The 26,496-nt window shown below is 41.8% G+C and overlaps 1 long non-coding RNA gene across 1 annotated transcript in view; it reads left to right on the top strand.

Annotated features, from left to right (window-relative positions):
• Window positions 1-1,024: 1,024 nt before the first annotated feature.
• The window catches only part of LOC114549811 (uncharacterized), a 76,941-nt gene continuing 51,469 nt past the window's right edge, over window positions 1,025-26,496 (top strand). Inside the window, exon 1 of the long non-coding RNA XR_003691580.1 lies at window positions 1,025-1,050. This is a non-coding gene — a long non-coding RNA (uncharacterized LOC114549811). The remainder of the gene's footprint in view (window positions 1,051-26,496) is intronic.

Genomic DNA, 26,496 nt, shown 5'->3' with positions numbered 1-26,496 from the left:
CCTGTTCGTCATTAGAGAACATCAGTTACATTATGAATGCAGGGTGTGAAACACAGACAGCATGTTTGAGTTAAGGTTACAAAGGGCAGAGAAAACCCAAACACCTGCTGGTTCACTCACAATCACTGATATTGTTCCTGGAAGATGACTGATGACTGTCGGTGCTGCTCATGTTACATTTTTGTTGACCTGAGACCTAAACTGCTCGAGTTTCTGCTCTGCTTCCTCTTGTTATTGCATGTTAGATGTTATAGTTTTTAGCCACACTAGCGGCGGCCCACTACTTTGGTTTAGATTGAAATACCTCAACAATTTATGTAATTTATTTATTTATTTTTTACAGACATTCATGTTCCCAGAGGATGCATCACACTGACTTTGGTGATCCCCTGACTTTTCCTCCAGTGCCACTGTGAGGTTGATATTTTTTAAAGCCATGAAATGTGGTACACTTATTCATGTCCCATGCAGGATTATTTGTAATTTGGTGATCTCCTCATCCTCAGCTGTGCACAGTGCGCTAGTGCTCATTAGCTAATATGGATATGCTAAACTCTACACTTGCTTAGCATCAGCTTGTTTGCATTGTCACTGTGTTAGCATGCTGACAATAGCATTTAGCTCAAAGCACTGCCGTGACTTAATACCACCTCACAAGAGCCTCTACAGTACCATGTTTGATTTTATAAGCTGCATCAACATATATTTCATGAACTCTTATCCCAGTAAACGAAAGCCATAGTGAAACAAAGGGCGTACTTTGTTTATTGCCCTATTTTTCATCCATATAATTTATTGAGTGTAATCTTAATCAAAGTGTGTCTAATTTTATTTCTCATGTCATTTTAAGGTTTTTTTTGAAGCCCTTAACACGTGTACAGTTTTCACACTATTAAATATTGTCCCATAAACTAAAAAACCTCCAACATTAACCTTCCTGTATAGTCTGAACTGCTTCCTGTGTGGGTGGAGCCCTGAATCTATACAGGAAGCCAGCTCACCTGTGGCAAATAACAAAGAAGCAGGCAGACCTCATGCATGAACTAATCTGTAAGTTTGATAACTTTATGGTTTGTTACTTGCTGCATACATGACGTTTTAGTTGTGGTTATGTTGTTGTTTCATCGTTGTTTGTTGAATTATCAATTTATTGTAATCCACCCCCCCCTCCCCTCTCAGACAATCCTGGTTCAAACACTGCATTGTTAAAGTGTTGGGGTGTATGGGCTGCATAGTGTTAATAGTTTGTAAGCTCCTATCTTGGCTTGCTGGCCTTCAGACCAATGACTGTATATACGTATGAAGTCCCAGGTGAACCTACTGTAATTCCACTCTTCTTCCACACTTGAAAGAGCTCATGGTATTCACCTTGAACTTTCCCGCTTTCAAGGATTTTGTGGAACCATTATCGCTTCTGTCTTTTCCTGCCGATACACAGGTCCACACAGAGAATTTCTGAATCCACACTCATTGTTTTCTGATAAAGGATTAATGTTAGCGGATGAACAACAAGTTTCCCTGCAAAACAATTAGCTCCCAAAAGACTTTGTAGAGGTTGGCAGCTTACTGCTGGTATTTCAGAGCACTGTATTGATAACATTTGCTGCACTGCACCGGTCCTCAACATTTAACTACTGCCGCACTACAGTACATGTCCACGTAGAACTTGACCCATATGATCCGACCAATTAAATATATGTATATGTGTAGCATTATTCAGTTTTAAACCTGTTGACTGCATCATTTATATTTAGAGACTTAATAATGAAAGAAGCACTAACACAGAGCATAGGCCCTGCAGTACTTTAGCTTGTGTATTGGGTGAAACTGTTGCTTTATACTGTAATTATATTTATTTATTGCTACTAATCTCTAGCAGCGAAAGCAATGTTCTTTCAGCAGTATGGGTAGCCCTGTGCTCCTGAAATAATAAAAGCAGAACATTGCGTGTGTGTGTGTGTGTGTGTGTGTGTGTGTGTGTGTGTGTGTGTTTGTGTTTGTGCATCTGTGTGTTTGTATATGCTTTTTATGGACTCAATGAGGCACAGGAGGAGTGCTAAAAAGTGGGCCTTTTACTATACTAACACATACCACAGAGAGGTACCACAGTATGGTGCCGCTATGCTGAGCTGTGCTGGGTGACTCAACAGGGTTTAGACTATAGACCTCACCGCAGGATGCATTTAGACACGCACACACACACGCAGCAGGTTCCAGCCACAGCTCATTACTGCCGGTTGAAGTGGAGTGCAGCACACACACTGGGATTAAATAGGTAAATAGCTCAGATAGAACAGTGTGAGTTGGTCTCTTTGTCATTGTTTTTGTGTCTAATTGTGGATGGCCATACAGTACAGGAGAGGTCTTTAGTGATTACCTACACACACACACACACACACACACACACACACACACACACACACACACACACTCTATCGTTTCGCTGTTTAAACATAAACCTCAGTCACCCTGTGTGTCAAAGCCGGAGGTTGGATATCTATATCCACAGCGGCAGCACCGAGCATTCCTCACGCACCTCTGAGCGATAGCCACATTATACAGTGCCGAAAATCCTGTTCCAGCTTTATCAATATCCGACCCTGCAGCCCAAAACCCCGCCGCAGCCAACAGAAAAATATGACTGCATGCTGTAGACTGAGAATATTCATCATCGCTTGGGACGAAAGGTTGGCTCTGGGGAAACTGCAGGTTGTTTGTTCAAGCCAGACAATGTTGTGTTTGTTTATTGTTGAGGTCTCCAGCCAGCTGGCTTCCCATTTATTACCACAGGATAGGAATAATGGACAGCCTTGCAGTTGCGGGGAAAATCAACTACTTTTTCTAGTGTTTTTTTTTCCTCCCTAATATTGGTTTGTCTGAGCACAATTTCAGCGCACCATGCTAAATGCAGTTCCAGGCATTCCCGGCTGCGAGCTGTCCCGTGTGACAGCAGTGTTGTGCTGCTGGCCTGAGTGCTGCTCAACTGGTGCTGCTGAGATAGTTGCCTTTCTCACCTTGATAGAAGCTGCTGAAAGACTGGAGAGAGGATGCTATTCATGTACTTCCCTGTCAAGATTTCACTGCATTCTAGCTGGTGAGTCTTTTCCTCCCAGATTGCTCTCATTCCCACAACATGTAGGCTATTAAAATTTGGTGTGTGGTGGGCAGGGTTAAAGGGAAATTTCACCGCTGGAAAGCTGAATATATCTTTAAATTGGGTCACTTATGTAGTAGAAATGGGAAGAAAAAAATTAAAATTGGTGCCTTCTAGGCCAAGATAAGACAGAAAATGTGTTTTTGGCTCATATGGATGAAAGACACCAAATCCCAGAATGCACTTGTTTTGCTGCTGTATGAAGGCCACTCCAAGCCACGCCTGCCCTTTAAAGACAGACGATCAACTCAACAGGTGTGTTTTATTGTCATTTCAACCATATACACGAAAAAACATTTCACCGTGGCTCAAGTGGTGTTACACATTTAAAACATCCTTTTTTTGGCCACAGCTGATACATTATCCAGACTTCTTTCAGCGGATTGATTGATAGCTCCAGAGTGAACCGAACTTTGTCCATGGCAACGCTCTGCTATGCATGGCAACGGTGTGTTATCCTTAGCAGCGGTCTGTTGTCAACACAGGTGTCAATTCCAGGTCCAGAAAGTAAAAGTCCTGCCATGTGTTTATTCCACCAATGAACTCAGCCAGCTGATTTTACTAATTAGCAGCTGATTTCACTAATTAGTAGTGAAATCAGCTGGCTGAGTTCATTGGTGGAATAAACACATGGCAGGACTTTTACTTTCTGGACCTGGAATTGACACCTCTGGTTGTCAAGAACAGACTGCATTCTACATTAGAATTCAACCAAGCCATGTAATAAAAGAAGGCTAACACATAGCTACTAGCATTAGCTCTTGGTGGGTTGTGGTATAAACATTGATTATAAACACAGCCGTACATTTGCGTGGGATGTAGCTAGAATTGTCGGCATTTTACAGTCACAAACTCCACCAGCAGTTAGCAGTTAGTTGGATACAAATCACCCCATTTCTGCAACAGGCAGTCCGGGGTAACACAGCCCACCTCCACTAGTAGTCTTACCCGGTGACATAGCACCAGGCTGGAATGTCCACAGCAATATTTCCACAACGAAAACACAGCACAGCAGTCTCTGAACTTGCGTTGGGAGTTTTGTTGAAGTTGGATGTAGTCCAGTTTGTTTAATGAGCGGACACTTGCAAGCACGATTGGTGAACAGATGGCTGGCTAGCGTTAGCTTTCCACCGGCACACTTGTTCAACGCTACTTGTTTACCGGCCACAGGAATCGAGCACCACCGCTGGTCTCCATGCAGGCAAAGCTCGCGTAGTGTGTTGAGTATTCCGTCCGTAATAAAGCGTCCTGCATATTCTCCGATGTGCTCCAATGTATCCCGGTGGTACACGTGTGGTAGTTTGAATGCACATAATTGTTGTTCTAAAATTTCCAAGACTGTATGGCTGCAGCCTGGAGCGTCCCATATCATGCCGTCCCGTCTACTTTTCAAAATAAAAGCTTGCGTCCCAAAATTTCCGTCGGGATGAACAGTTTCTGCTCCTGCTGAGAAGCTAAGCGACGATTCAAGATGGCTGACACTCGTTTTTTCCTCGGCAATCTCCGGAAAAAGCCGACAGTCCAACCCCCTTTGGACTATGCGGAAGTGTCTCCTAATACACAATGAATAAAGGCTGTAGTCTTTTGCCTCTGGGCAAAAAAGCCTCAGATGACGCAAAAATTGTCATTTTGCGTCATCTGAGGTTTTTTTCCAGACCCTCAATACAGAGATCTCCCCTCTCAGGGGGACATGAGGGAGGGAAGCATGGTCATTCAAAAATACTACCGGGGTTCTACTGATACAAAGCTTAATGCTACTCGGTGAAGTTTCCCTTTAACTTATTGGTCGGAGAGATCATTCACTCACAGGAAAGTCAGTGTTTTGTCAACATCAAGGTGCTTGAGGAAATTAATTGGACAGGCGTTTCATATCTGATTTTTTTTTTTTTTTTTAAGGTGTAATGTGAGGATCAAGGCGGATTTTTTGAGTTGTTGGGGAACTACACTATATGGTGGTAAATAACAATGTTTTTGCTAACAAATACAGATGAGGATTGCCTGTGCAGCTCTTACTGACTGAACTGCCAAACTTTCACCTCCAGAGAAGCCGGGAGGATAAGAGTGGAGTGCGTTTTGGCCATCAGAGCCTGGGCTCAGACTGTGGCCTCGTAATGCTTACTGTATTCCTGAACTGACAGTTTCTGCTGCCTGGGTAGTGAACTCTTGCATCTGCCACATTTTTCTACCTTAAATACTCTGACTGCACTGTAATATAACATCATCCTGCAGTATTTAATTTAAAGATGTTAGAGACTGAAGGAGGATGTTCTCTCTTGCTCTACTGTCTACTCAATGTGTCTCATTATTTCTTATATGAATTGTATATTGGAGGAAGCCAGCGATGTATGAAGTGCAATCACTAATTGTACAATAGGACTGGGTATAGTCCCTGATTTCCTGAATCAGTTTGATTCTGATTCACAAGATCCCTATTCTATTCAATTCAGAGATTAGATTCAATAACAAGTCGATTAGGGATATTTCTGTTTCAAAGCCATATTTGCTTGGGCATGAAAGAGATTCTACATTGTACAAAGTTCCCTCTGACCTGGAGCATTATTAAAATTATTAATCTTTATATTAAGAATTGACCCCAAACCAGTAGTTATTTAACATAAACACACTACAGCAGTCAACACAAGCTCTACAGACTCTACAGTCAGGGAGTTTTGAGTGACATTTGGCATTTCTTTTTTCTTGCACTAAGTTCCACACGGAGCCGCTGCAAAATAGCCTCTGGTGGAACGTGTACGTGTGAGAGAAAACTCTGATTGGACAGATAGTCTAGCTAGCTGTGTGGATTTACCCTGCAGAGATCTGAGGAGCAGTTAACCACAGTCCTCATGAATCCACCGGAGTTTAAAATTCCAACACAAAGAAAGCGAAGGAAATGGACATCTGCAACATGACATGCATCCGGTGGAATTTCCTGCGGCACCGGAGCAATCCTGGAAGTGGAACGTCATGGATATAGACTACATTTCATTCAGATATACTGTACTGTATTAAGGGGAGAGTCTAAGGGACCCCTTTTAAAATGGCCATGTCAGTTTTTCCACTCGCCATTACATAGCCTATCTTTTCAGCGTTATTTAGCGACTTTCCCGACAAGCTAGCATGACATACGTAGTTGGTACCAATGGATTCCTTAGGCATTTCAGTTTCATATGATACACACAGGTCGATTTTTATTTTTAAACCCAGTCCTATTGCACAATGCTGTTCCCTTTTACTCTTATCTTATTGCACACCTAAATCATGCAGGAGTTCTTGTCACTTACACAAAGTGTGTCTTGTCGAGAGTAGATTAGTTGGATGAATATTGCTCTTGTTGCAGCACACTGCGGTTGTTAAATGCTGTGATCGCGGCAGAAATTGCTTTCTTGAGTCTTCGTAGTAATGGTCTTGTGTTGCAATGTTTTGCCCAATTGGTGCAAATTTAATTTCTTGTGATTGGAGTTTGGTCATTGGCAATGCTGTTTAGCTTATTATAAAGTGGGATCATTATAAAATGGTGTTAATATGTGTTTGGTTCCAATGAGTTTACTGTTACAAGGTTTCGTTTAGCTGTCATTTTACAGCACTATCGTTTTTTTGTTATTTTACAGTCTTTTGCCCGCACATTCCTGAACAGACATATTAAGCCGAAATATTAAATTCTTTGTAATACAGATTTAGGACATAATGATCTAGATTAAATTCATAACTGATGCAAGGAAAACATCAGCAGTAGCCTCTGGTATTGAATTTCAGTAAAATAAAATGTCAAGGTAGTTTATGAACTTGTTAAATACCATGTTAAAATTGCTGCAGATAGCACTTTAATCATTGTCTGTTGAGCTATGGTTCCAGTTCACCTTCTGTTTGTTTCTAGTTCTATTCTTGGGGCTTCCAAAACTGCTGTTTCTGCTGCCTGAAACATAGAGTGAATCACTTGTGCTCTGGAGGATATTTCCAGGGAAAGGCCTACACAAAATATAAAGACACTGCACATACTCTAACAAGAGTAGCTTGCATTTGCTTACATGAAAATCTTGCGGATGAAGCATAGGTTATTATTAGGCTATTTATTTATGATCCTCACTGCACAGTATGCTGTTTGTAAGGTTAGTTAGTAAGTTTGCCATTTTAGGGCACATTTTAATTCAAGGTTCTTCACTATTTCATCACTACATTTCTAGCTTGGGTCATGCCTTCTGAACTTTTTGAAATCTCATGACACCATAGTGTAATAGTGAACAATATGTTGTGCTTTCCTGGAGTATTTCTGGGGCATATCCTCCTCGTATGAAGCGGCATTGGCCTATTTAGTGTGTATGCGGTGTGTGGTCAGGCCCACAGGGTCCTCTCCTCTGCTCTGGCTGGTCGATAGAGCTTTGCAACCAGGGAGCAGGACAGCAAGAAGACAGCGTTGATAATGAAAAGACCTTCACCAGATAGTCTTACTGTTCTCTAGTGGGTCCTCGGGGTACTGGTCACAAACATGTGAGTCAACATTTATCCATATAATGTCACATATAACGTCCTATCCATATAATGCAATGCCCTCAATAGGTTTTAAATTGTCTTCTTCCCCAGAAAAGGTTTTTCTGACTATTACAAGTTCTAATCTATGTTAAATGTTTTATTTGTTTCTGTTTTATATGAAGCTGTGTAAATACACATATACAATCACCATTTTGATCATACATGTCTTTGATTTTGTGCTCAAACCTTCCAACCTCCTGCATGCCTGACACAGCTAGAATCATAAAAAATGCATTTAGTATACGTACATCACAAGCATCTACTACTATTACTACGGCTGAGTGGTGAAGGCAGCGCAGGAGAGAACAGATTGTATTGAAGTAAGTTCAAAGGATCAGTTAGTCTCAACATCTCTCCTAAAGTTATTATTTTACTATGTTAATCCTCCTACAGGAAGTTAAGGCCTTATTGTAATTCTATTTTTTTCTGACCTGTGTCTTGCATGTTGGCTTTTTTGGAAACTCACTGTTATGTTGGGATACATCAACACAATGTGCTATAGTCTTTACTTCATCCTAATGAGGATTTTATGGATAACTTGTCTCTGTCTTTCTCAATCAGTCATCCGCCCAACCAGCTGGAGCAAACTGGCTTCAGAGACTACGCATTCTTGATTCAGAGCTTTGAAGAATCGATAATGATCCAGGGATATCCGGTGAGTTGAGGGCTGAGAGCCAAATCAATTCACCCCCTTGAAAAATCAGTTGGTATGGATAGAGCGTTGCAGATAAAACGGAGCTCAAAGCAGAGGCGCATGCAGATAGAAAGTAGTGAAGAGGTTCTAGAACATAGTAGTGACCTCTGTGGTGTGTTTGAATCTGATGAAAGAATTGATATGTCAGGCAATATTATTGACTTTGCTGTGGAAAGTTAGATTTTAGACTAAGATACTTGCCTTAAATACTAAATGGTTGCATTACAAAGTTCTTAAATTAACTTTATTTTCCCGTTTTCTGTTAACTAAATGGTCACGGCTAGCCTAGGAATCTCAACGCACCCTAGCGTCGAATTGGCTTTGGCTGCGACTCTGGAAGACTTGGAGTTCAGCTTTTCTTTGAGAAAAGAACAAAGAATGGCACTGAAGTCATTCTTAAAAACGGAAGATGTGTTCTGAGTTTTGCTGACCGGATACGGCAAAAGTTGAATCCATCAACTAGCGTTGCTATCTTGTTGCGTGCAGGGGGAATTTGAAAGACAACAGTTTATCCCACACCTCGGATTTAGCCCTGCCAACGGTGTGTTCCCACACCAAACATCTTGATGTGGGTCTGGCTTGTCAGGCTAGGTAACAGCAACATGCTCTAATGACAATGCTAACATTTTAGCAGGTAAAATGTTTGCCATGTTCACCAAATTAGTTTAACGTCTTATCATGCTAGCATTTGCTAATTAGCAATGAGCACAAAGTAAAGCTGAAGCTGATGGGAATGTCATTAGTTTTGTAGGTATTTGGTGTTTGAGCAAATGAAAAGTCAGGGTTAAACACATTTATTACAACTCATTCTGATGGGACCATGAATGTCTGAACTAAATTTCATGGCAATCCATGTAATAGTTGTGGAGGCATTTCACTCAAAAAGGCAAATGTCAGAGTTGTGGATTTAGACATAGCCCTCTGCAATGTGTCTTATGCACTTCTTTGGCCAGCTGGTGGGGAGTATTCTTTGATCTAGATACAACTAGCTAGAGTGAAGATTTTCTCCAGGGAGTGAACTTTTAAGTAAGTAAAATGGGGAATCAAAAATAAATCAAGTTTGAACTAATACTGTAACTGATCAAGCAATTAAGAAATGTTAAGTGAAGACACAAATTCCAACACATAACTTAACTTTTCAGAAGTCACCTGCAGTATATATAAACTCACTTTGATGACCCACGTTAAAATATGCATCCTATTAAGACAACGATTAAGACAACTGTCTTCACACACATGCACAAGGCACACGCACGCACGCACGCACACACACACACACACACACACACACACACACACACACACACACTCTTTCATGCATATACTCTAGGGGGGAGGGACATAAATTGCAGATTGGAGAAAAGCACAGGCACAGACAGAGAGCTGCTTCATTACTGGTGGTATTTAGCAGGAGGACCCCTGCACTTTATCCAAGACAAATGCCAGTGTGCGGCACACAGTACCACCTATAATATTCTGACATCTGTGGAAAGGTTAATACAGTCCTTAAGTGGAGAAGATGCCCGGCTGCTCTGAATCGCTTTGGTTTTCTCTACTTTCAGTGGTCCAGGTTGTGTGAAAGGGTGGAAATAGGGGCATGTGCAAGGCTAGTTACTTGTTTGTTTGTATATTTATGTTAATGTTGTGTGACAGACAGCATCTGCTGTGTGTGTGTGTGTGTGTGTGTGTGTGTGTGTGTGTGTGTGTGTGTGTGTGTGTGTGTGTGTGTGTGTGTGTGTGTGTGTGTGTGTGTGTGTGTGTGTGTGTGTGTGTGTGTGTGTGTGTGTGTGTATGTATGTGTGTGTGTTTTTCTACACATAAAAATGATTAATGCATGAAAAGAAAAATTCTGTGCAGGTGAGATTAACACAACAATTACACCTCAAAGGAAGAAAGAAGAAAAATAGATGACAAGCAGTAGTGCAGCTTAATTGGATAATAGATTCTAAGCTCTGTAAGGAAGAATAGGGTGTCAACGAGTGAGAAGTTAAGGAAATTAAATAAAATTTAAGTGCAAAAGAAAAGGATGCACACTCAAGTGAGAATTTGGCTGGTTTTGGACAATTTGCTTAAATGATGCCGTGTCCATTGCCGGAGTACTTAAGTCCTGGACTTGGGACTAATCGCTATTCTCTGGACTCGTGACTCAACTTGGACTCGCTCACTGATGACTTGGACTTGGACTTGGATTTATGAAATCAGACTTGAGCATTCATGAAATAGGACTCTGGATGAAGTTTATGACTATTATGTGTAAAAGGCAGTAACGGAGTACTCAAGTCCTAGACTCGGACTAGAGTCCGACTCAGGTCGCTATTCTCTAGACCTGTGACTTGACTCGGACTGTTCTTTGGTGACTCGGACTCGAACACTTGGGACTTGAGACTTGACTTTAAAATTGGTAACTTGACTACAACACTGGTTCTGTCCTTGGTACTATGTTTATATGGTGCATTTCAATCTAGAGATAGGACCACAGTAATGTTAAAGTTCAGCTTTGCAGAGTTTTTGACCACTAGCGTTGTGGAGCAGTGTTTTTATGATTGGGTCCCCATTTTGTTTGTTCTGTGCATGCACACAAAGATGCACACATACCAACATGCGGGCGGTGCAATGCACATAATGCTGTTGGTTTCATGCTTTCCTGCTGATCTAGAGACAGTAACAAAGAAGGGTGAGGCTATTTGCACCCCTGGTACAATTAGCAGTGTATGCTATTCATACCCTGGCGCAATTAGAAAGGAATGCTATTCGTACCCCACCGGTGCACACAGCAATGTGTTCTATTAATACCCCGTCTAGTACAAATATCAATGTATGCTATTTGCGCCGCTGTGCATTTACAGAACCTTGGCATATATTTACACACAGTTATCCATACTACTCATGTATTACACCTTTTTGGAATATTATTGTTGCAGTGTCCAGTATTTTGCACACAGAGAGACGCTAATACATACACTTGCGTGTGCCGCGATATATATATTTTTTTTACAGGGTGGTAGGGAAAGATTCATGAATATTCATTAGGGAACTCATCACTAATTGGCTCACCCTGACATTCTTACCCTAACCATAACCAATCCCACTCCTCTTGCCTTAACCTAACCAACCCAACCAGAGCAGGCAACGAGTACTAGCCATTCAGGGAGGAGTCCCCTAATGAATATTCATGAGTCTTCCCCTACCACCCTGCAAAAAGAATTTCGCGTTCGCGGGCCCTGACTTGCGCAATGGCATGCAAGTTATCCGATCCAAAATTAAAAAAACAAGATTACCTCACCGGGGAATCAAACTCCAGACTCCCAGACCAAAGCTCAGTGTTCTAACCACTCACCTAGCGGTTCTTAAAGAAAGTTGTGCAACTGTTTACGACTTGGTGTCTTCAAGCCCCGGTTGCTAGGTAACCATAATGTATAAAAAAAAATAGGTACTAACTAACAAACTAATGGTTGTATGCTTTCACTGAAGACAGCGCAACTGTAGTATCCATTTTCCGCTAGAAATTCAATTGTTATAAACTTTAGAGACAAAACTTCCCTAATATGCCAGTTTCTGCTATCATGGAAGATGAACGTCCGCCATAATTTCGGTGCATGGAAGCAACGTGTTTTTGTTGTCACGTCACAGGGTGTGAATAGCTTAGCTGTGTGGCCGAGGCTATTCATACCGGGGGTGCAAATAGACACTCCGAATAAAGAATCCTAGATATGAGCCAGAAAAGGCAAGGAAGAAAAAGCCTTCTAGAGCATAAACATGGATGTAATCAATACAGGTTTCAAAATGTCAAAAATAAATAAATGTGGTTTACAAATGTTTGATGAGGAAGGAAACACGTTCATTAGATCTCACTTATGTTTGACATACAACTAATTAGCGAGAGCTTATAAGGTTTGGGGTGAAATATAGTGCTGCATGGATTACATTTTCTATTAATATAATGAGGAAATGTTAGTTAACGTACCTGGCTAGTAGAGGTTTGACGAGATCTCTTGCGTTATTAAAACGTGACGATAGTTCTCGCCGAGGTGAAGAGTGTCTTGCGATATCATTACACAAGTGTAGAATTACGTTGGTAAATTTCTGAACCTGAGAACACGTAAGCGTGAGCTTCTCTGTCCTCTGTGCATGTTTCACAGAGAGCCGGGCTCAACTCTGACACACACACTCGGAGTGAGACACGTCGTCTCTGCAGTTTTGTTCCGGCGCCGCAGGAAATTCTACCGGATGCATGTTTTTTGCCGATGTCCGTTTCCTTCGCTTTCTTTGTGTTGGAATTTTAAATTCAGGTGGATTTATGAGGACTATGGCTGACTGCTCCTTAGATCTCTGCAGGGTAAATTGAGACAGCTAGCTAGACTATCTGTCCAATCTGAGTTTTCTCTCGCACAACTATTTTACAGCAGGTGCTTAGCACCGCCCATGACAATTGTGATTGGTTTAAAGAAATGCCAATAAACCAAAAGATGTTTTTCTCCCATTGTTAGATTTGAATGATAAACAGAACCCAAATGCAGACAGACGCGGAGTCAGCAGACAAATAGAGTCTTTAAACGCTTCAGATGTAAAGTTATAGTCAAAATTAATGCTAGTCAGTGGAATGCTAACGGGAGGTGATGGCTTTGTAGCAACAAAATGGCACCATAGGAGGTTCGAGTTCTGAAACGAAGCTTATCCCCTTGCATAACACCCATCCCGGAATGCTGTGTGGACTAGCCAGACCCTCCACCGCTCTGCAGCGTGTGGATGGTCTGGCCAAGCGAGACTAAGGATCTCACTACTTCTTCCACCACTGATGTATACAGTAAGTGGCCTAATGTCACTTGAAGTCCAAGTTGTAAGATCACCTACATGTACAAGTGAGTTATTCCCTGTAGTTTCATCGCAGCCATTTCCCAAGCTCTTGACGTTAATAGGGACTAGTTTTCCACAGCATTAAATGTCAAATGCAAATTTTTTTTAAACCATTGTGTAATAACTCAAAACTACAGCATTGTGGGCATAGAACAGTTGGATTATGCTGCACTAAGATGTTTAAAGAAATCTGGCATACATTGTAATGTATTATTTGGCAATGGGTTTGTAAAATCACATTTTTAACAAGATTGAAAATCTTGGAAATCCCACTGATAGGTATATAGATTTACGCTTGAATTTGGAGTGAACTTTATCCTACGCTCACCTTCAGCCACCCTCCTCGCTTGTTTTGCTCCTGTGGCTCGATGTCACTAGGAATCCGCTGTAACAGTACAACACGACATCCCCAGGGATATTTATAAAAAAAAGAGAAGAAGAAAAACCTGTAGAAACAGAGCCATGCATTTTGTTGGGTTTCTCATTTCAAACAAAATACTGTGTCTTTTGGTGTGTAGGGAGGACGGGATATCAAAGAAAAACATGTCTGTAGGTAAAAGATTAAATAAGAGAAATTCAGTGTACTGCCTGAGGGCAGGGTAGCCTCTGGAGATGGTTTATGAAAAATGTCACGGCTTTTGTTTTGAAATTTAGTCCATGGCTTCAGCTAGCACGGCTTTGAAGGGCTGTGTGTTGGAGGAGAGTATTTAGTTAATGAAAGGGAGGGGGGACGACAGTGGAATATGAGTGTTTAATTAACGTCTTTGCTCACAAACGTAGCTAAAAAGAATAGAACAATGTGTGTTCATATAATGATCTGGATGGTGGCCAGAGGCAGTGTACTACAGGTGCAGCTAATCAGGTTAACAAGGGGATGCTAACCAGTGATTGGCTACTGTGTGTGCAGTGAAAGGAGTTTTAGAGTGAAAAAAGATACAGTAGATGAGTGCACTCAGGGGCATATTAGACTTCAAACCAGTAGTATGGAAAGAAGCAAAAAAGTGTGTGTGTGTAAATGGTGACTTTATATATTCTGTATGACAGTATGTTAGAGGTATGAGGTGCCTGCTACACAGTTTATACACTGTAGAGCCAAATACTAATTGCAGCATGCTAACATGATCCCAATGACAATGCTAACATGCTGATGCTTAGCAAGTATTGTTTATCATGGTCACCATCTGTTAGCATGCTAAAGATGACTAATTAGCACTAAGAGAAATGTCAACTGAGTTAATGCAATTGTCGTAAGTTTTTTTTAAAGATTTTTTTGGGGCTTTTCTGCCTTTATTGGATAGGACAACTAGGTCAGAAAGGGGAGACAGGGGGGGAAGACATACAGGAAATACTCACTGGTCGGATTCAAAACCCTGGACCTCTGCGTCGAGGCATAAACCTCCCATGTTTATGTGCGCCTGCTCTACCCACTGAACCAACTCGGCCACAATTGTCGTAAGCTTTGTAGGTATTTGGTCATTTGGGATCACCAAAGTCTTTAGAATTAATGCTCTTTATCTAATTTAATTGCAATCCGTCCACGCAGATAAGTCTGGACCCAAGTGGTGGATCTGAATATGAGTATTTTAAGTATTTATTTAAGTAGTAAGTAAAATTACATCTTGTGGTTTTGTGTTACAATTGCATAGTTTGACCCTGTTTATCTACAGTTTAGCATTCACGTAAGAATTGGTTAATATTTTATAACTTTACTGTTGATGTGTGGATTAAGGAAGTGAAGCAGTCAGCTTTTTTAATTGAACCTTTTAACAAATATCCTTACTATTGATAATAAACAGAAAATTAGGGTTTCTGTGTTTGCAGCCAAAATGTCACAATTAAGTGAGTTAAATATTGGCCAAAATATAAATGTGATCCGTCTTTCTTTGCAACTGTTTGCTAAAATCAGGTGATTGTAATTAACTAATTGATTTCTAAAAAATGTTGGTCTTCATCATTCTTTAAATGATGATTCGTGCTGTAAAAGATGTGCAAAAATTGCAAGACCCTGCAATATATCTGCATTAAAAATAAAAAAAAGTCCAATCTTGCAGCATCCTGGAGTTTCCTAGAGGGGCTGATTAATGTTGGATGGAGTCATGTCTAACTTGTTTGTGTCAACGGGTCGGAAGAAGTTAAAGTTGCATGATTCTGCTGTGATGTTTAAACGGGGAATCTGATTCAGCGTCTTACTCATGCTTCCTCGGGCAACCCCCCCCCCCCACCCGATACAGAAATAACCATCCGCTTCTTCATTCCTTCTGTTAGCTCTCAGGTTGACAGTCACACAAACAGACACGTACACAAACACGGGTGTTGTAACACACAACAAAACATGTACACAGGTGGACAAACACAAAGGCAGACACGCACACAGGCCTTGTAACACATCCACAAAATGGTGCTCCGCACACACACACACACACACTAACACACGCACACCCTCCCTCGTTTTTCTGTAAATGATTTATCTGCTCTGATTTGGGAGAAATGATTCTCTGTAATGAAACAGACGGGGAAGATGATTTTTTTAATAATCTCGGGACAAAGCGGGCCGTGGCCCTTTCTTTTCATGGTAGACAGCTCGTATAAACACCGCCAATGAGTTTAGAGTTTTCCCATTACCCCCTCACACCCTCTCATCATCTCCACTCTGGATTTAGCACGCTCGGACAGACAGTCCATCTAATGGAGGCCTGCAAAATTCATCGCGCGACGCCTCGGAGAACCTCGCAGAGAATCTTTCTGTCACCATCCTCTCCTTAATCAATTTACAGGTCGTGAGCCGCTGGTTTAGCTAGATGATTATTGTTATGCCGAGCCGAGGCGTGCTCATCGCTCGCTTGTCTAACCTCGCTAACACCTCCAGAGCAGGCGGCCAGATTGAACGATAAAGTCGTCTCTGCAAACCCGTCCTGATTTAGAGCCCCTCGTAAAATTGATACTTATTTTTCTCTTCTCCGGTGCTCACTGAAGTGCGATATCATAAACTGCTCCTCCTTTTTTTTTTTTTTTTTCTTCTTTTCACCCCCTTCATCTCGTTTGGAGATTTAAGGCTCTGTGTCACAGGGGTCACTGAGCAGGGTTCTCTCAATGTCAGTGATCATCAAGCAGCTGCCTCTGAAGTTTGGAATTCTATTCGGCTGAGGTGGGGGGGGGGGGGTCACTGCCAGAACTGGAAAAACAGCGAAGGATGCGTGAGGCGGGTTCTTGAGTGCTCTGAACAATTTTCATTTTCATGAGACTTTAGTGGATATTCGGGGCCTTGTGACCCCACATTCCAATATTTGTCTTCCGTCTCTTGGAGGCACATTAACACATAGGAGAAAGGCTTTGTGCTTCAATGTATCATCTCCCTGTTAGTAAGCTGGTTATATAAGCGCCAATGTCAGAGTGGGTCAAAGGCTGTTACACCTCTCAAGGTGATTTAAAGCCAGAAACACACACACACATGACTGTAGAATATTACTGCATTGTGACTGAACAAGTAAGCTTTTGCACAAAAATGTGTGTATACCTCCTTAGGAAAGCATGTTTAACTACATTTAAGTTGAGGGATCCCTTTTCCAAGTGCTAGCAACATTATAAATAACTAACTAACTTACATGAACCCAATACTGCAGTGGCCAATTCCTCCAGATTCTTCCCTGCACTAGCGTCCACACTCCCATTGGGCCGTGTGCATGTGTAATGCAGCGGAGGGGACATGACCTGGGCTTGTACACTGGAGATAAGGAGGGTTTGGAAGAGGCCAGGGACCTCTGAATCAATTTTTTATCTAATGTGACCACTTTTAATTGCATGGGTGCATCCTACACTCAAGTACTCAACAAAACTCCCAAGGCCATAACTCCAGTTTGTCTATGTATACAGTAATGACTTTCAAAAATGATGCCACGATTTGTCATAATATTTTAACTTATCATAGTGGGGCAGAAATCTACTTATGTTTCGTTTTTTTTTTTTTTTTTTCTTTCAGTTAATGTTGCATTAAATGGTTTTTGCTAATGTGAGGGTGAGGTTTGAGACATAGTTTTGCTTGATTTATTGTAAAAGCATCATCTATTGCTGAAGCATAAAACATCAATTTAATCTTTAAGTGATGCACCAATTTGTTGGTACATCCGCTGCTTCATGAATTTCTGCCCTATTTCCACGTGACAAAATATTGCCAGTAAAACACAGGCAAGATTGTGTTTCTTTTTAGTCTTTTCTTCTCCATGTGTCTTGCCTGTGGTTGCATGTGGGCGCTGCATGTGGGCAGTTAGGACTGGGATGTTGGAAAGGTTTAGTCTTGGAGAAAAGACCCCCAGAAGCCCCAGGTTTGAGTGACCACACACTTTACAAAGCCAACCTAAATCCTGCAAAATTCCTACTTTAGCAGGAGATTAGCACAAACCCCAAACTGAAAACAGTTGAGGTTTTGTGCTGTGCCCAGCTGGAAAGCTCCGGGGTGGTACAGATGATGATGCTGCCTCTCAAACCCCCGAAACTTCATTAACAACTATTTCAATTAAAGGAATTGTTTGGCATTATGGGAAATACGCTTATTTGCTTTCTGACCAAGCGTTGGATCAGAAGATCGATACCACTTCGACTGCAGACCCTCGGCAGAAAAGGCAGTTGGACTAATCAGTCTCCCCGAGTTGGTCCAAAAAGTGACCTCAGAACACACCGAAGTGGCGAGACGTGAATACATCTCCATAACGGCAGACGGCGCTAATCTGTATTGTTGCCCAAAAATGAAAACCGGCAGCTGATTGGACGAATGTGTCACGTGGGTCTGGTTTCTCCCGGAAATTAAGGCAGACTGTCATGGCGGCTTGTTCAGAATACGATTTCATATTGTACTAAAATAGTTCAACGAAACGTGTTTCTGAAAACATTTTAAGCGAGAAATAGACCATGCAGTTGCTGAATCTGTCTTCATCTCAGATCGACAAAGGTCAGTTTAAAAGATTTTTGTCAGATTTTGAGAGACTCTAGTCACGCTCATTCCTGCTCCCCGTTTAGAGTTCTCTCGAGACACTTTACAGATAGAGTAGGTCTAGACCACACTCTATAATTTACAAAGCCCCAACAATTACAGTAATTCCCTCAAGAGCAAGCAGTGCGACAGTGGCGAGGAAAAAGTCCCTCTTGGGAAGAAACCTCGGACAGACCCAGGCTCTTGGTAGGCGGTGTCTGACGGGCCGGTTGGGGATATGATGAACAGTGGCGAGGGTTAGCACTCTACCAATCAGGTGGGTCATATGAGTCCCGACTGCCGGCAGTGCCCGCGCCGCCGATTATACATGTCAAATCGGCTAAAATGAAGGCCAACGGCCCCTAGGACGGACGACGGCACGGAACACACCGAACAGACTTGAGTCACTGACCTCGCCAGACTGTCCGATGGCAGATTATCGGCTTGGTGTGTCTTGGGCCACAGAGACTACTTAGCTCAGCTCAATATAAACACTGAACACTTGAGAAAACGGTGACTCCAGGATGTTATTGCTCCCAGTAGAGTAAATAATCTGGCATGTTATCCCTCATAAAGAACCACACATTTTCATTTTCACGCTTTAGTTTGTTTTTGATTAAACAATCAAGACATGTTATTTAGTGATCTTTACAGGTGCTGATACGCGGATTCCCCGTTTCCAGTCTTTATGCTAAACTAAGCTAACCAGCTGCTTGCTGTAGCTTTATATCACCTCTATGGACATGACGTTGGCATCAATCATCTTAACTCTGCAAGAAACCGAAAAGAAGCATATCCTGAAATGTCAACCTATTCTTGTAACGTGTTATAGGTATAACATGTTGAAGTTTGATTCTGCAAATATATACAGGCTGAAATGATGCGTGTCCCAGGGAAATGTCCATTGAGACTTTTCAGACCAAAGTGAGCAAAAGCAAAGACGGCCTTTGTCAGGTTTTATGTCAGGCTTATGTCAATAGAAATGTGATTCTGTTTGTAGGATACAAAGATGTTTACTGTAGGTTTGACAATTACAGATGCAAAAATGTCCTGCTGAGAACGGAAAATCAGTTTCTGGGTGTTGACACTCTAATTATGCATGAAGGGGATATGAGGCAAAACTGCATATGTAATTACAACATACACAAAAACTGCAAATCCTTTGCAATTCAACACAACCTTTTTGTAGGTGTTTCTTCTTTCTGTTCCGTCTTTTTTTATATTCCTCTGTCTTGTTGTCTTTCCTTTTCATGATTCCCCTCATCCCTGCGTGTTCATTTCAATATTTAATTGGCGAGCTTTTACATAATTCAGACGGTGCACTGGCAAGGTGTGTGCATTCTTGTATTCCTATCTTTGGGAGGACCAATTAGAGTTGTGGATCTTGAGTGAGGACATTTGTATTAATATTCTGTCAACGAGGGTCCTCACAGGTACAGTATGAAAGTGCAAATGCTTTTGCTGCCAGCTAACAAGTGCTGTGGACAGGGGTGGGGGGGGGCGGAGGCGAGTGCACACACACCAGATATGTATTGACTTTTAGTTCATGTCAGTCTACTTTTGCTCCTTTTTTTCTGTTCCTCTTGTGCTTTGCTTCAGTCGTCTCCCTCCTCTGTCTAAATTTCATCTGTTTGTTAGAGGCTGGGTATTTCAAAGCGCTTGTTGTAGAGAGAAGAATCAGATTTTGCCCACTAAGCAGCGAGAGCCCTGATTCTGGATGAAATCTGGTGGGCTTACTGAGCAGCTTTGTGTTTCGACAGGTAGGAGGAGCTGGGCTTTGCTGAGGCGCTCGGCCTGGGCAGGTTGGTAGATAGGAGAGACACGGGAACAGTTTGTTTTGCTTTAGTGTAATGCAGGGATCTTTTACCCTTTTTTCTTTCTTTTGTTGAAAGCTAATAGGCTCGTTCAAGATGAGCCAGGCCTGCGCCGGTTAGATTTGTGTCCGACTTGATCCCGACTCGCTCTGACATCATGCACACGTGGGCAACGATAACCTCATGAGATCAAGGCGGTCGCAGTTTATAGAATCATGCAGCGCAGTTGCTCTCCACCGACTGCAAGTCCCGGGCGGACCCAGGGCATGCTGGGAAACGCCGGGCTCTCCGCTGATCTAACAGCTGATTGGTTCAGAATTGACTCAACATGACGATTTATATAAACTTTTTGTCGTTTTTGAATTGGAGGGATATTAATCGCTAGTTGTCTAATTTAAAGGCATACTCTGTAGGCTACAGAACACATGTTGTGTGGCTGATGGTGACGTTTAGAAGTCAGAGAGACTAAATCTTACTTAATTTTAAAATTACCGATCATCTACAGTCTGTTTGTCAACATCAGCAACAGATCGCATGAGCATTTTGACAGCTACTCTGTCATAATAAAAACAACTGGAGACTGTGTACAAGCTGATATATGGCTCTGATTACATTTTATTAAATCGGACCTAACAGGATGTGAGTGTGACTTCCTGTTCAGCCTGAAGGCCGGTGGAAACTGTCCGACTTGACTTTGGCGTTTTGTCACCGCCCCCTGCTGCTGCCGCCTGCTCTCGTCCACTTTACAGTCGAGGCGCAGTTCATCTTGAACGACCCTAATATTAAATTTAACTATTGCAGACTTGCAAGACAAGGGCGTTACAAGGGAATACTGCCCCTTTTTAAAATGTTAAAGAATGTCATGTCTACTATTTCAGTTTAAGATTCTAAGCAAGAGGCCTTGTAAAAGGAATAGTTTGACATTATGGGACATGTACTTATTATCTGTCCATTCAATATTATATTACACGGTCACCAGCAGACTGTTAACTTAGCTTTGCATAAAGACTAAGAACAGGAGGAAATGGCTAGTCTTACTCTGTCCAAAGTTGAAAAACGATCTGTCTACTAGCTCATAATTAGCATGTTATATGTTTTATCATTTCCTGGTTTCTCCCCTGCAGCCATCCAAGTAATATTTTGGCACATAACCCCCCCACCCCCCTGTTAAACCACAATGTGTCTTTTTTTTTTTCACTCTTCCTACTACAGATTAAACAAATAAGATTTAATGTATTAATCAGTTCATTTTAAATGTGCTGGTAGGCATATCTGTTGCTTTTGGTAGAGCCAGGCTAGCTGTTTCCCCCTTTGTCTACTAAATGCTAAAGTCTTTTGGCTGTAGCTCCATATACATGTATACTGTACAGATACGAGAGTGGTATCGATTTTGGATGGCAGAAGAAGAAATAATTAATGCAGGGGCGATAATCAAGAATAAAACGGCTATATTGTCACGAATGAAATTATTATAAATAGGCGCATAAACTGTACGCACCTAAAGCATAAAATACAGTGCTGCAGCACATAGCATTTAAAAAATATACGCAACAGATAAGATCCAAAAATAGAATATATTATTTTCCTCAGAACAGAATAATCTCTAGCTGTCGTCCAACATCTTGCATCAAGAGTCAGCTCAAGTGATAGGAGATGCTTACAGTCAGTATGGATACAAAAAAAACATGTTTAGTGCAACACTTACAGACCAAACGAACGCTCTGGAGAAATGATTTGCTCTTGAGACGTTGAGACTGCCAAGCAATTCCAAACAACATTAAAAATGCAATGAACCATATTTGCTGAGAGAGGGACAGAGAAAGAGAGAAGCATACAAATGCTGGGAGAAAGTGCACACAAAAAAAAATGAATCAAAGAGGTGTGGAGAGGAAAAAGGACTTGAGGTAAGAGAGTAGAGCAGTGAGAAAGCACAGAGAGAGAGAGAGAGAGAGAGAGATGTTGAGGGAGTTCGTGCTGCTCTGTGAGATAGATGGAAGTAGTCTACATGCAATGCAAGGTCTCCTGTAACAGCAATAATAAAGGGCCTGCAGACACAGCGGAAAATTGGATTTTTATGGCAGCCCATCAAATATAATTAAAAGTTTGGGATATACAGAGTGGCCCCAGTAAGAGTTTAGACAGGAGAGGTAGCTTTCTGAATACCTTTTGTCTAGAGTGAAAGAGAGAAGTGTGAAATCCCTTGATATTAATAATAGCAATAATGTTTTTTTTTATTTTTATAGTGCCTTTCAAAGGACCCAAATACACTCTACATGAAGGCAGAACAAGTACCACACATACAGAACAAAAAACAACACATGAATTCAGTGGTGGCAAAATTTGGCGGGAATGAGAGGATTGAGCTTAGTCTGTAGGCTGTGGTGAACAGGTGGGATTTTATGAGGTTTTTGGAGTATGTCCATGGATGCAGCATTATGAATTTCTTTCTGGAGAGACTTCTGGAGGGTGGGGGCTGCCACACTGAAGGCTCCGTCCCCAAAAGTCTGCAGGTTGGTATGGGGAGGGGAGTAGTGAGCAGACCTGTGTCCGAGGACAGGGATTTTGAATGTGGGATTAGCCAGAGAAGGTGGATGCGGGTGGGGGTGATGTGTTGCCAGGGTTTGGCGTGGGTGAGAGCGCTCCCAGCTGAGTTCTGTACAGACTGGAACCTATCCAGGGCTTTACTGGTTACCCCGAACATAGTCTTGCAATGCCAGACCTTCCTCCACAGCTCTGCGGAGGATGGTCTGGCTAGTCCACACAGCATTCCGGGATGGTAGAAAAACATGCTGTGGTTTATTGGCATTCCTTTAAACCAATCACAATCGTGTTGGGCAGCGCTAAGTGCCGGACGGAGCAACGGGGCCTCTGCAAAATAGCCGCGGGCAGGAACGTGTACTTTCAAAAGTTGTTTTAGTTTTGCAACAGAAGACTCAGATTGGACAGATAGTCTAGCTAGCTGTCTGGATTTACCCTGCAGAGATCTGAGGGTAAATCCACCGGAGTTTAGAAGGCCAACACAAAGAAAGAGGAAGGTAGCGGACATCCGGCCAAAATGAGGGACATCAAGCGGAATTTTCGGCGGCACCTGAACAAACGAGGTGATGAGGGTCTTTGCCACATAGTCTGTGAGTAATAAGCGGAGTCTAGAGATGTTTTGAGATGGTAGATAGTAAGTTTAGTGATGGATTAATGTCTGACTGGATTGGGAGGGTGGAGTCCAGAACAATACCCAGGTTTCAGACTTGGAGAAGATCTCCAACCTTCCCGGGCAGGACCACACATTGGTGATAGTCCAGTCTGGGTCAGTTGACATAGTTATTCTTATTATTTTAAACACTGATTATTAATCTTCAATATTGACCTCTCGGAAAAAAAAATGATTTGTCACTATAGCAACTGAAGCTGTGAAGCAACATACTGTATATTATAAATAGTAATTACTTACACATGCTGAGCAAATCATCTGTATTTCTGAATTCTTATATTCGTTCTTTATCGATTTTTAAAAACAACACCCTTCTTTACCCAACTGCTGTATATTTCACAAACTATAGAGAGAGAGAGAGAGAGAAAATGAGAATGAGCATGTGACAAGGATCTAGAAGGGGAGAGATGATATTTTTCCCCATCGGATGACACTCCGATCTAATTCAGTCATTTGTCAGCCACACAGGCAGTACGGCTGGCTAATGGACTGGGAAGGCATGAGAGACACAAGCTCAGGGAATCCCTCCATTGTTATCTGCAGCAGACATTATCAGACCTACTTACTGAGAGCTGGCTGACAACTGAGATGACACCGGGAATGGTAGTACAGCCAGAACTGATGGGGAACATGGGCAATAAGTTCAGGGATAGAAGGAATAAAAGATGACTGTAATCTCATAACGGTACGTGGGATCTGATAACCAGAAATTGCATTGGCTTTAAACATGGCACTTAACCCAACTACTGTACTGGTTGACTGGAACTGCTTGGCAGTCCCCAGCATAAGTCTGTGGTTGTACTGGACAGCTTCCATATCTGAATGTGTGAAACCTAGGGATGTAAAGATGAACCCATATGTATTGGACAACCAATAAAACAGATTTTGCTACATTGATACAGAACCAGAATGCTAACTAGAGTTTGGTTTTTTTCTGCCAACTCTCGATAATTGATCATTAACCGTTTAGCCAACAAGCAGGCAACAGAGTCTCAGTTCACCCTTCCAGGAGGCTCGGACATACTTTCCGCATTCCATTTTTTCCAACCGAAATTCACACATATCCTTCTCTGATATTGCTCTGCTAGCTTTGGTCGAGCGCTGTTTTGTATGGTTGTTTACTAGTCGCTCCAACGAATTTGTTTGGACAGATTTACACTCCCGACATGGGTCATCAAAATATTTGAATGCTAACTTCCCCAACCGGCACAGTCAGACACCGCCTACCAAGAGCGTGGGTCTGTCCGAGGTTTCTTCCTAATAGGGAGTTTTTCCTCGCCACTGTCACACTGCTTGCTCTTGGGGGAATTATTAGAATGTTGGGGCTTTGTAAATTATAGAGTGTTGTCTAGACCTACTCTATCTGTAAAATGTCTCGAGATAACTCTTGTTATGATTTGATACTATAAATAAAATTGAATTGGGGAGAAATATATATATATTTCTACACACATACACACACAGTTTTATACAAAACCTTGCAGGGAGGTTCAGGATACTTTAAAAATATAGATGAATCCTTGAAATACTCAAATGAGGAGTCTTTTTGGCCTAAATTAGTAATGAGCTCTGATGTTTAATTAGCATGAACATTGATCATAATTTGCGAGTCAGAACAAAGTGAACAATGTAAATGGCCCTCATGACATTTCTGTGCCATTATAACTTGGTTGCTAAGACATCCACAGCTTTCTCCTGTTGCATGAATGTTCCTCAGTTAAATAATCACGGTACAAGAGCATATATACACTTCACTGCTGGGCCTACAGTATAATCAAAGCAAAGAACATGTTCTCTTCTATAATTGCTATACATGTAAAACTCTAGTGTCAGAATAATATTGCATTGAAGTTCAGAATTCAGACTCGTATGATGAATGTGTTGTTTTGTTCCTCCGTTACAGTGCAGTCCCGCCTGCTCAGTAGATATGCTTGAAGGTTACCATTACAGTCAAAAGCAGTGTGGATTTATGGCACAGAAATTTTTTTTTATACACAATGTAGTTAAATTGGAATACCTCAAACCGCTTAAATCTCTGCTGAATTAATTTCCCGAGGAATGTCTTTTCCCCCTGTGGCATAGCAGCGAGCATGAAAAGTGATAGAGCGCTATCACTATAGGCTGCTGTTCTGAGTGCCATCGACACAGTGAAGAGCAACGGTAGCTCTGTGTCACACACAGCCGAACAGCCGACAGAGAATACTGAAGGCACTTGTGGGTTAATCATACCTTTTGACACCAGCTGCTTTTTTTTCTCTCTCCATGGAGACGCGAGAAGTGCTAATGAACAAAGGGCTTGGGGTATCCTATATAATGCATGCAGTAAAGATGCAACATTGGCGATAGCGCTCACGTCATGGGGACAACAAACCTGCACTGAATGTAGGTAATGGTTGTGTTGCTGGTCCCAGAGTGAATCGCTCAAAAAAAATCTGTTGTGTGAGCATTCATTTTCTATACCGCTTTAGGGGCTGGAGACTATCCCGGGAACACATTTTGGATTTGGCAACACATAAAAGCTTTATCTCAATTCAGGGTCTGGATACCCCTTATTACCATGCTCATACCAAAGAAGTCCAATATTTTCAGGTTCACCCTCAGTGTCGATGTAAAACATTTGGTACGAGTTAAGAAATTGTTTTGTCACCCCGTCAAACAGTTGAGTGTGTCTGAGTTCTGTTTAATATTATGCCGTCCCTCAATGTACTGTATATTTGTGTTTGAGCATACGTTTTGCATATTTTAATCATTTGTTTTATGCATTTGATTATGTTTTATGTATCTTATGTTCAAAAACATGTCTTCTGTGTTTCTCCTACTGTACTGACTGACAAATTTCCCCTTGCGAACAATGAAGGTAAAGTTTACAGTTCGAGGTCAGATGTTAAACTTCAACACACACATACCTGTACACACACATACGGTCTGTATAACTTGCGTTTATCTGGAATGCCCTGTGATGAACAACGTAGCCATACTGCCGACAAAAAATAGTAGTGGAGTAAATGTCCTTATTTAATTTTTGTACTAATACTGTACATGTTAACCAGGTGTTTGCATTCAGGTGGTCCTAAATAACTGACACATTCTCACTTCCATCGCGTCAAAAAGCGACACTTGGTCAGGTGCCCTTGGCGTTTGTAGTCGACGCAAAAAGTCTCCTTTGCAATCATATTTGGATGCGCTTGGTCGGGACTCTTGGCATCACTTTTTGACACTCTGGGTCAGGACATACGTTTAACTGACAGAACGGGAGAGTTAGGTTTAGGAAAAGATCGTGTG

This window comes from Perca flavescens, chromosome 23, assembly GCF_004354835.1.
Source record: "Perca flavescens isolate YP-PL-M2 chromosome 23, PFLA_1.0, whole genome shotgun sequence".
Taxonomy (NCBI): domain Eukaryota; kingdom Metazoa; phylum Chordata; class Actinopteri; order Perciformes; family Percidae; genus Perca; species Perca flavescens.
Note: the sequence above shows the minus strand (reverse complement) of the source record. Positions and strands in the feature narration are given on the sequence as shown.